The sequence below is a fragment of the Saccoglossus kowalevskii genome, chromosome 6 (assembly GCF_978046115.1).
Source record: "Saccoglossus kowalevskii chromosome 6, keSacKowa6.1, whole genome shotgun sequence".
Lineage (NCBI taxonomy): Eukaryota > Metazoa > Hemichordata > Enteropneusta > Harrimaniidae > Saccoglossus > Saccoglossus kowalevskii.
The window spans coordinates 4,303,534-4,316,174 of record NC_140646.1 but is presented as its reverse complement, the minus strand read 5'-3'; positions in this window follow the sequence as shown (position 1 = coordinate 4,316,174).

Here is a 12,641-nt window from a genome sequence, read left to right as displayed (position 1 = left end):
CAACATTTGGTCATATATTTTAAAGGGGTTAATTATTCACTGGGTTTTAATTTTGCTTATTTCGCTGACTGGAAAATGTGCTAAATTGAAACCCAATGAATATGTAAAATTTAGCATAGAACACATTATCTAAATGATAAAACCGTGAATTTAAAACCCACTGAATGTGCCTGAAATGGTAAATCAGCGAAATTTAAACCCAGTGAAAATTAGTATTTAGTTCCTGTTCGGACGCAATTCGAAACGGGGACCTGTATCTTAGAAATGCCTAGACCAATCATAATCATAATCATAATCAAACTTCACACATACATCATATATGATATTATACATATGCACATCAATTTGTTTCACGGTCTGATTCAAGATGGCCGAATGTACTAAAAAATCATCAAAATCAAGCATTTCTCTGCTGTTTGCGGATGGATTTTGTTCAAACTTGGTATATACGTTGGACATTTTGTTTTAATGAATGTGGTTCAAGTTCCATACAGTACTCATTTCGCCCAGCCTCCCGCCCGCTTCCGGATTTCGATCGCTTTTTTTTCGCTCGCTTTGTTCAATTCGACCACGCAATTTCCGCTTTTTTTTCGACCGTGCAAATCCGGAAGTATCCGCTCGCGCAATCGCTCGCTCGCTCGCTCGCTCGCCTGACAGAACAACCGCCCGCATTTACAGTTCATTACCTACTGTTTCATGTACAAGTGTGTCATTTTTGTTTTTATGATGTTAAAATAAGAATAAATACAATAAAAAATTTATAGAACGACCGTTGAAAAAATACGGTGGATCACACGGCCATATAAAATTGGTCATAATACATACGCGTAGCAATAATGTCCACCATAAACAAGATCGAACCAAACATGTGAAATCAAATACAACACTGACACAGACACAACTAATATGAAATAAAACCATTCAATTTTTGGTGGAGAGCTAAAAATGTCTACTGTAGAGTATGGTATTCATTGAGTAACCGTGTATAGGGTGACGGTTGTCATACACGCATGGTTTGGGTTTAACACGGGTCAAGTTGTAGATATGTAAATCTATGGCACCTATAACAATTGAAGAATATCTGCAGGAATAATAAGACTGTGAAAAAAAAACGACCAATCGATTGTTATAGAATGACAGCAGTGTAAAATTTGTCAAACAAATACAATACTTGCAAATGTAATGTCGGCCAGCGCCCATCTTACTTGTCCGAAGTTGTCGAAGCCGACATCAATGGAGATCGCGTTTTTTAACTAGGCGGCTGGCAAGCGGACTAACACGTTACATAAACTTGTTGAATTACAATTATGGTTTTTATTTTTGTGCCCAATGTCTCGTTATAAAATAAAAGATTCAAAGTTTGCAGGGTATTCTGTTTTTTGCGAACTCTGGGCGAAATACTTTCATGAGCTGTACGTAGTTCACTTACAGCCAAAACAAAGTCAGCTTGGACATTAAGTTGTGAGACGCGACAAAACAAACGCTGCCAGTGATAGATTATGTGAATAAAAAAACCAAAATAAACGCAATCAAAGGCGCCGACCACACGCTTTGGAAATAAATAGAACGCGTTGCTAAGAGGAATCGCACCTGCATCTCGACGACGTCTCTGGTCATGAGCAGGGTTTGCCGCGTCTTAGAGAAATTGAAAGTTAAAAAGGAATCAGTGTCAGGGAACCATTCACAATGTTTGCATGAAAAATCCCCCGCGAAAACCTTTTTTTTTTCTGTTACAAACACTATGGTACCTGAATCCCGATTAATTCATAAATATGAATCGTTAAGGGTCAATTTCCTGCAATCCTTCAAGATTAAATTTGCCTCCGAAAATCTTTCTAACGATGACCTGGAAGATTGCCATGATTGAGTGCCACCATTTCTGTTCTAAGATTTATTCAGTATAATAATACAAATGTTCACCCCAACAGAGGTGCACATACAGTTTTAGCGACCCGAAGAGCTCATTGTCAACCGAGGCAAAGCACTACGATAAAGACTTTCCGTTCCCAATAAATAATAACAAAAAAAAAACTTCTCGTTCCCGACATTATGAAATTCTTTCGTTTTGGGGGAAAAACCCTGAAAAAAAAACTGATTTTGACAAGATAATTTAGAAATTGATATTAAGAATAATTCATAACGAAATGTATTCCATATGTACCCATAATTTTTTTTCATAATTACTGATTACACACGAATATTACAGAAAAAAATAATTTGCTATATTATCTTTATTTGTGCCTTTTATTTGTCTTGAATCGTGACTGAAAGGAGCTGGATGAAATTACAAACTATGTAGTGTGTTCGACAACTCATGTATGAACAACAATTTTAATAAATATGATTTTACTTGGTAAAATTACTGTATTTTTCTACATAAAAACAAAATAATTTCACAATGTGTTTATTATCATAGCGTTGTTGGTAAAAGTTGAAAATGATACGTCCACGTGAACCTGCTTATATGAGATCGAAGGAGTCTCTGTTTTCAACAGCCGTATACATCTAAAGTTTCCTTGGTGGACCACGAGCTCTGTTCCTTGTTTGCACGTTATCATTTTCACACAATCGCAGACATTATTTGTAAGGGTGCTCTTTGAAATGGCACATTTTCTCGATGTTTTAGCGAGTACTCCGTGGGTATATGGCTTGTTCTCACATCAGCATATTTTTTCTCGAATTCACTCATCGCTTTCCCACATGCACTTCTCGTTCTTTGCTGCTAGCTGTTTTGCACTCTAATATGTTGTTGTTTTTGTCTTTCTAAACATCGAGTTTATTTTTGACATTCAACGAGATCGCTTGAATTTTGAATTTGATGACGGTTCGAATTTATCCACTTTTACAGTGATCAACATTGCTTTCGAGTAGAGTTACTAGTAATTATAAGCCTGATTTACATTTTTCTTGCGGTGTTTTTCGTCAATGTATTAAATATAAGTGCTTTGGGAAATAACATATTAATTATATTGCGCGAGTAAAAGAGTTTGGTGAGACTGTCACAACATACTAAAACAGATGTTTTATTTATTTCCAACGTGCGTGGTCGGCGCCTCTGATTTATTTTGTATTTTTGTTTTCAAAATGTATCACTGGCTGCGTTTGTTTTGTTTCTCCTCAACAAATTAACTGTTCCGAGATCTCTTTCATTTTTCGTCCGGCTGCTGCCAATCCAATAATTCGTCGTCGCATGTAATCAGACAAGCGATTAATCGTCACAGTCATTATACTAGTAGTTTAAGTCCAATTGATTTGTAGAAATTCAGCTATGCGATAATTATATGTGCAGTTTTGTTTTGCGCACCCAGACACGATCAAAAGTTAACCAATAGATTTTCTGAACTACAGCATTCGTATTACTTGTGCAAATTGAGTAAGAGTCATAGTGTGAGTTGCATTCGCAAATAACAAAGTGTCAAATTATTTTGAGCGCCGTTCCGAATAAATTTAGTCAAAATCACACAGAAACACACACACACACAACACACAAATACTAGTACTCAATAATATCGCAATTGACCAGTCATATAGCTGCTTGAACTACACACACAAGGACGTAAATATGTAAATACAGGTCACAGTTCGACTTGCGTAGCAAACGTTACAATGTGTCAAGTGATTTGAAGGCGTCTTTTTTCCAAAACAGAGAAGCAATAGGCGTTGTATTTTGAATCGTCATTAAAACCTATTAGTAAATTTATTACGAATACAAACTTAAGTTTATACATACAATGTACGATCATTGTTACTCCAGTGGTCGGTTGGCAAGCGGACGGTGTTTCTGAAGCCAGTCATAGCAGGAGCGAGCGAGCGAACAAAAGCGAACGCGAGCGAGCGGAAAAAAATCAGTCGGTTTCCAGTCGGAAAGCAGCGAGCGGTCGGAAATTAAGCGATAAGCGGTCGGAAAAAGAGCGATAAAAGCGAGAGGTTGGGCGGAATGAGTACTGTATCTCTGACTTGCTCTGGCTGATTATTATGTTCAAATTTTAAATATTCATTATACATCATGTCATAGATATACAGATATATTGGTTTGATGATCCTATTAAAAATGGCCGAATGGTTGCCATTTTTGTGGTAAAAAATCATCAAATATCAAGCATTTATGGATGGATTTTGTTCAAACTTGATACATACATTTAGACATTACAGGTTTTTGATGCACGTCATTTTATTTTTCAGATCGGATTTAGAATGGCTGACTAGCGGCCATTTTGTTTTAATGAATGGGCTTCTTGAGCCATATCTCTGACATGCTTTGACTGATTATGTTCAAATTTTATATATTCATTATACATGTATTCAAAATGGCTGATTTTGTTTTAATTAATGCTGTTCAAGAGCAATATCTCTCAATCATCGTTTGATGATCAGATACAATTGTCAATCATTTAAATGTTAAACAATCATCATAATCATATTCCTCACATGTTTATATTCCAGCTATATTACTATAAACAAAACTGTATATCTTAAATTCGATAACTAACAGGGACTGTGCCACGCATGGCTTGTTTTACAGTATAACATACATTGTAAAATACATGAAATTTGAAAGAACAAAGTGTGATCCCTGAAAAACAAAATAATGTTGCTATATATTTTTCCATGAATTAAATGTTTGTCACTGATTGCTGTTTATTTGTGATCTGTTGTTTTCAAATGCAGGACATATAGTTCTACATGCAAACAAGTTTTTTCAACCTGGTCCTATCTCAGAACAACTTGCAGCACCAAAGGTTAGTCTAGAGTCACAGCTACATATAGTCAGTGTATTCTTGTATTCTGGGAGTGAATGGTAGGGGTGGTCATATGTTTGTTTTTTCAGGCTGCGTACATGTATTCTGAATCAATGTTTTCTCAGTATTCTCTATAATATATTCACTATTATGATGTTTACTGTTCTTTATAATTCCTGTTGTTAGTTCGAACGAAGTTCAAAAACAGGAACTTATAATTCGGACTTCGTCTGTCAATTCGGAGTCATATTTCAGAATCCTTTGGACTGATTCTGTTCATTCTTTGCATGTGTCTAGTACTTTATGTGGGACATATGTAGTGGTTGAGCGATTTGATTCAAAATGGCTGACTGGCAACCATCTTGTTTTTTGGAACTAAAACGAGCAAGCGCCTTTCGCATATCTATATTGCTTTCCGCCTCTCAGATATGGTTATGGGGATATGGACATTTTACACTAATACACTGACAAACTATCCCCCCAGCAGGGGGAGTTCTTTTAATTTTATGATGTAGATGGGCAAGTGTAATTCACAGATAGATCACCATTGTTTGACACCCCCATCCATGTTAATTTAAATTAGAGGCCTGACAAACGTTAAATTGTAGTTTAGAATTAACAATACAATTACAAAGAGTTGCAATTGCTGTATTCCCTATCCCAGAATCTCAAATTCGGTCATTACACATATGTTAACATTGTAAGCCCCATGTAAACATTTATTGTAGGGCACCATGGCAACAAGCATTCATATTCATGAGATGTATGGTAATGTAATTTTAGTGCCTTATTCCCATCCTCAAACATACTTTAAACAATTTTAGGAGGTGCAATAACATAGACATGCACCTCAATTTGTTTTACTTTCACTTGTGATCTATGTTTTTCGTTGCTATGTCTTAAACCGGAGGGTTCATCACCCAACACTCGTTCAAATTTGATGTAAATTTGGTACAGTAGAACGTCGATTATCCGAAATGTTCGGTTATCCGAACCTACTGTGTGTCCCCCCAAAGTTTGTATGCAGGTCTGGCTGTATTCCGTATACTACAAAAGTCAACTGTGAACAATAAATATTATAGTTGTCTTGTGTGATTTCCTGGTGCAACACTTTCAATAAAGCTATTATCAACATGTAATCCGACGTCTTTCACGTGTACGTCATTGTTTACAGTGTCTGCGCAAACAATGAAACGAATTACAGTATCCAATAATTTCCTAAATTCAGACAAGCCTATTATGCAACACCAGTGTTCCACAAATGTCCTAAAAACACAAACTTCATCAAATGTCTTCTCTATGTTTACAGTCAGATCCTTAACTTTACCAAGTTGTAAGTCACCGCAGTTTGGATACGTTTCCCGGGAAAATTGTACGAGGTTCCACTGCCGTCAAAGAAACGCGGCCATGAGCCGATCCCATGTTTTTTTCTGATTTTTAATTTTAATGTCCAGTATCAGAAGTCACATCCTTTTCGGAATAAAAAAAAAAAGAAAATAACTTCTGGGATGTCTTGCCACAGAAGCGACGCCAGTTTAATAGTGCAGTGAAAAAGTGACGAAACGACAAAACCTTGGTGTGCCTCTTTGATGGTTTATCAGCAGACAACGGCAACCAATGACCACAGTCGGCGGGCCGTTTGATGGTTCACAGCGTCAAAGTGTTTACGTCTGGTGATCACAGTAACCAACCTGGATTTTTACAACAATTTATTATGTCAATCGTTCTAGGTGTTAAAAACTTAGCTGAATCCAATAAAATTGTGACATGTAGCAGTTTACCATTCGAAAATCCATGAGCAATCTGGTAACATCGAGCCGATTTATACACAGCAAATACGAAGCGACCTTTCACCTGTTTACTTTATCAGCGTCTTTTATCTAGGTATGGCTACCCCAGTGAAACGCAAACGCTGTGTGCTTGATTTGGACGCGAAGGTGTCAATTATAAATTGACTAGAACGTGGTGAAACCGCAAGCAATCTATCTACCGAGTATGGTGTCGGTAAATCGACGATATCCAATATCAAGGCAAAACAAAAGCTGCTGGATTTTTCCAGTAAAATGGATTCAAGTGCAGGACTGAAACGAAAGATAATGAAAACAGCCAATGACGATCGTTTAGAGAAATCCGTCTTCACTTTGTTCCGGGTCTTGGTTTTCCCAAGAAAGAAGCAAAGGAACTTTATTATCGCTACATTTTATGGACATTTTGAAACATTTTTAGCTCTGCTGTCGATTTTGTCGAGCGGAGCATATCGTATAAGTGATTGTCTGTCGTCGTTCGTGTCAATGTTTTACTTTTTCGACTTCTTCTTGAAAACTACAAGCCTGAATGCTTTGATACTTGGTGTATATGTACCTTGGGTAGACCTCTCTCAGATTTGTTCATTTCATGATGATATCTTCAATTCTCTAATTTTGGTGAATATTTTTGTCATTTTTGGTAAAAAGTGATATTTTCAACTTCTTGTTAAAAACCGCAAGTCCAATTGCTTTGATATTATATATATTGGTACTACATGTGGACCTCTCTCAGGTTTGTTCATTTCGTGATGATATTTTTAATTCTCTAATTAGGGGCCCAAGCCTGTAGGGCGTGGCCCCTATTCTTATTGTTCGGTTTTTAGGGGCCCAAGCCCGAAGGGCGAGGCCCCTATTCTTATTGTCCGGTTTTTAGGGGCCCAAGCCCGAAGGGCGAGGCCCCTATTCTTATTGTTCGGTTTTTTCTTCTTTCTTCTTCTTTCTTCCACAACTTCTTTCGTCAAGCCGTTTGAGAAAACCGCTGAACGGAATGGTCTGATAATGGTTCATACTGATAGTCCATAATGTGAACTGGTGCAACATGCTTTCAGAATTTCGATTGGTCAATTAGTTTGGCAGCCATATTGGATTGAAATAAAACCGGAAGTGGCTGTTTGACCACTTTCTGAGGGTCTAGGCATCTAGATTTTTTTATGGTATATAGTACAACTCATGTGTAATAGATATCAACAATAAAAACTTTAGCGGTCATGTGACTTTTCCCGCCATTTTGTTTTTCCTAAAAACGTCAAAAAACACTTGAAAATCTTCTTCTTCAGAACCACTATGCAGAATGCTCTCATATGTAGTATTTGGCTTCTATATATGAATCCAATTTAAGTTTGAAAAAATTGTTATGATTGGTCACATGGTTTGGCCGCCATTTTGGGTTTCTTCTAAACAGGAAGTAGTTTTTTACTCTGGCAAAACTTGAGGGATTATTTTCAATTTTGCTTCATGGCATCTGTATATCATTCCCTTTCAGTAACCTAAAAAAGATTTCAGATTAGTCACATGGTTTGGCCGCCATCTTGGATTTTAAGCAAAATTGATCAAAAGTTTGGGCATTTGTTTCTCAGAGGTGATTCAACCAATCTACAAGATGTTTTTATATTTACCATGCCTGGCCTGATCTCCATATGAGAAAAATAATATTATTTTGATCAGTCACATGGTTTGGCCGCCATCTTGGATTTTATGAAAACAAACCTTGTGCATTTACATGTGTTGTGTTGGTCCGATTTGGCTAAAATTGTACATGTGCATTCTACTCATGAGATGCATTCTTTCAACCGAATGGCACGTGGCTGGGTTTTGTCGCCAAGCGCCTAAGGGGTGGGGGCTTCTAACCTCATTAATATGCATAACTGATATATCTCAAGCACTGTTGGAGTTAGGAAGATGAAACCTGTGTTATTATGACAACATTAAACAATTGATTTCATTAAAATAACAGATTACCATATATGGTCATGTGAACTCATTAATATGCATAACCATTATATCTCAAACACTGTTGTAGTTAGAAAGATGATTCCTGTGTTATCATGACAACAGTGAACAAGAGATTTGATTAAAATAACAGATGACCATATATGGTCATGTAAACTCATTAATATGTATAACCATTATATCTTAAACACTGTTGCAGTAAGGAAGATGAATCCTGTGTTATTATGACAACAGTGAACAAGAGATTTATTAAAATAACAGATGACCATATATGGTCATGTGACTCATTAATATGCATAACCATTATATCTTAAACACTGTTGCAGTTAGGAAGATGAATCCTGTGTTATTATGACAACAGTGAACAAGAGATTTGATTAAAATAACAGATGACCATATATGGTCATGTGACTCACTGATATGCATAACCATTATATCTTAAACACTGTTGCAGTTAGGAAGATGAATCCTTTGTTATTATGACAACAGTGAACAAGAGATTTGATTAAAATAACAGATGACCATATATGGTCATGTGAACTCATTAATATGCAAAGCAGTCATATCTAAACACTGTCGCAGAGCAGGACATGTAACTAGTGTCATTATGAAGACATTGAATGAAAGATGTAACTGACATTAGAAATGGCTATATATGATTATGTAATCTCATTATTGTGCATAAGAACATGGCTCATTATATATCCTGAAAACCATATTTCGATAACCAAACCAGGTAAATACATGGTACCAACTTCATTTTGACCTCATGTTACTAATAATTCAAGCTACCTGATTGTCTAACATGTGACCACATTAATTATGAAACAGAATCTTGTCAGCTTGGGCCCCGGTGACGCCGCTTGCGGCTTTAATTAGGGGCCCAAGCCTGTAAGGCGTGGCCCCTATTCTTATTGTCCGGTTTTTTCTTTCTTCTTTCTTTCTTTCTTTCTTCCGTAACTTTTTTCGTCAAGCCGTTTGAGAAAACCGCTGAACGGAATGGTCTGATAATGCTCTATACTGATAGTCCCTAATGTGAACTGGTGCAACATGCTTTCAGAATTTCGATTGGTCAATTAGTTTGGCAGCCATATTGGATTGAAATAAAACCGGAAGTGACTGTTTGACCACTTTCTGAGGGTCTAGGCGTCTAGATGTTTTTATGGTATATAGTACAACTCATGTGTAATAGATATCAGCAATAAAAACTTTAGCGGTCATGTGACTTTTCCCGCCATTTTGTTTTTCCTAAAAACGGCAAAAAACACTTAAAAATCTTCTTCTTCAGAACCACCAAGCAGAATGCTCTCATATGTAGTATTTAGTTTCTATATATGAATCCCATTTATGTTTGAAAAAAAATATTACGATTGGTCACGTGGTTTGGCCACCATTTTAGATTTCTTCTAAACAGGAAGTAGTTTTTTACTCTGGCAACACTTGAGGGATTATCTTGAATATTGCTGTATGGCATCTCTATATCAAACTCTTTCAGAAACCTAAAAAAGATTTGAGATCAGTCACATGGTTTGGCCGCCATCTTGGATTTCAAATAAAAATGACCGAAAGTTTGGGCATTTGTTTCTTAAAGCTGCTTCAACCGATCTACTAGATATTTTCATTAATAATATGTCTGGCTATAGCTCCATATGAGAAAAATAAAATAATTTTGATCAGTCACATGATTTGGCCGCCATCTTGGATATTGCGCAAACAGAAATTGTTCAATTACATGTGTTGTATTGGTCCGATTGGAATAAAATTTTGTACGTGTATTCTACTATTTAGATACATTCTTTTTCCTGAATGGCATATGGCTAGGTCATGTGGCTACGCGCCCATGGGGTGGGGGCTTCTAACCTCATTAATATGCATAACTGCTATATCTCAAGCACTGTTGTAGTTAGGAAGATGATTCCTGTGTTATCATGACAACAGTGAACAAGAGATTTGATTAAAATAACAGATGACCATATATGGTCATATGAACTCATTAATATGCATAACCATCATATCTCAAACACTGTTGCAGTTAGGAAGATGAATCCTTTGTCATTATGACAATGATGAACAAGAAATTTGATTAAAAGAACAGATGACCATATATGGTCATGTGATTTCATTAATATGCATAACCATTATATCTTAAACACTGTTGCAGTTAGGAAGATGAATCCTGTGTTATTATGACAACGTTGAATAAGAGATTTGATTGAAATAACAGATGACCATATATGGTCATGTGAACTCATTAATATGCATAACCATTATATCTTAAACACTGTTGCAGTTAGGAAGATGAATACTGTGATATTATGACAACAGTGAACAAGAGATTTGATTAAAATAACAGATGACCATATATGGTCATGTAAACTCATTAATATGCAAAGCAGTCATATCTAAAACACTGTCGCAGAGCAGGACATGTAACTAGTGTCATTATGAAGACATTGAATGAAAGATGCAACTAACATTAGAATTGGCTATATATGATTATGTAATCTCATTATTGTGCATAAGAACATGGCTCATTATATATCCTGAAAACCATATTTCGATAACCAAACCAGGTAAATACATGGTACCAACTTCATTTCGACCTCATGTTACTGATAATACAAGTTACTCGTATCTGATTGTCTAACATGTTGACCTCATTAATTATGAAACAGAATCTTATCAGCTTGGGCCCCGGTGACGCCGCTTGCGGCTTTAATTAGGGGCCCAAGCCCGAAGGGCGAGGCCCCTATTCTTATTGTCCGGTTTTTTTAGGGGCCCAAGCCCGAAGGGCGAGGCCCCTATTCTTATTGTCCGGTTTTTTCTTCTTTCTTTCTTTCTTTCTTTCTTTCTTCCGTAACTTTTTTCGTCAAGCCGTTTGAGAAAACTGCTGAACGGAATGGTCTGATAATGCTCTACACTGATAGTCCCTAATGTGAACTGGTGCAACATGCTTTCAGAATTTAGATTGGTCAATTAGTTTGGCAGCCATATTGGATTGAAATAAAACCGGAAGTGGCTGTTTGACCACTTTCTGAGGGTCTAGGCGTCTAGATTTTTTTATGGTATATAGTACAACTCATGTGTAATAGATATCAGCAATAAAAACTTTAGCGGTCACGTGACTTTTCCCGCCATTTTGTTTTTCCTAAAAACGGCAAAAAACACTTTAAAATCTTCTTCTTCAGAACCACCTAGCAGAATGCTCTCATATGTTGTATTTAGCTTCTATATATGAATCCCATTTACGTTTGAAAAAAATATTATGATTGGTCACGTGGTTTGGCCACCATTTTGGATTTCTTCTAAACAGGAAGTAGTTTTTTACTCTGGCAACACTTGAGGGATTATTTTCAATTTTGCATCATGGCATCTGTATATCAAACCCTTTCAGAAACCTAAAAAAGATTTCAGATCAGTCACATGGTTTGGCCGCCATCTTGGATTTTAAGCAAAATTGACCAAAAGTTTGGGCATTTGTTTCTCAGAGGTGATTCAACCAATCTAATAGATGTTTTATATTTACCATGCCTGGCCTTAGCTCCATATGAGAAAAATAATATTATTTTGATCAGTCACATGGTTTGGCCGCCATCTTGGATTTTATGAAAACAAATCTTGTGCAATTACATGTGTTGTATTGGTCGGATTTGGCTAAAATTGTATATGTGCATTCTACTCTTGAGATGCATTCTTTTAACCGAATGGCACGTGGCTGGGTTTTGTCGCTGGGCGCCTGAGGGGTGGGGGCTTCTAACCTCATTAATATGCATAACTGATATATCTCAAGCACTGTTGGAGTTAGGAAGATGAAACCTGTGTTATTATGACAACATTAAACAATTGATTTCATTAAAATAACAGATTACCATATATGGTCATGTGAACTCATTAATATGCATAACCATTATATCTCAAACACTGTTGTAGTAAGGAAGATGATTCCTGTGTTATCATGACAACAGTGAACAAGAGATTTGATTAAAATAACAGATGACCATATATGGTCATGTGAACTCGTTAATATGCATAACCATTATATCTTAAACACTGTTGCAGTTAGGAAGATGAATTCTGTGTTATTATGACAACAGTGAACAAGAGATTTGATTAAAATAACCGATGACCATATATGGTCATGTGAACT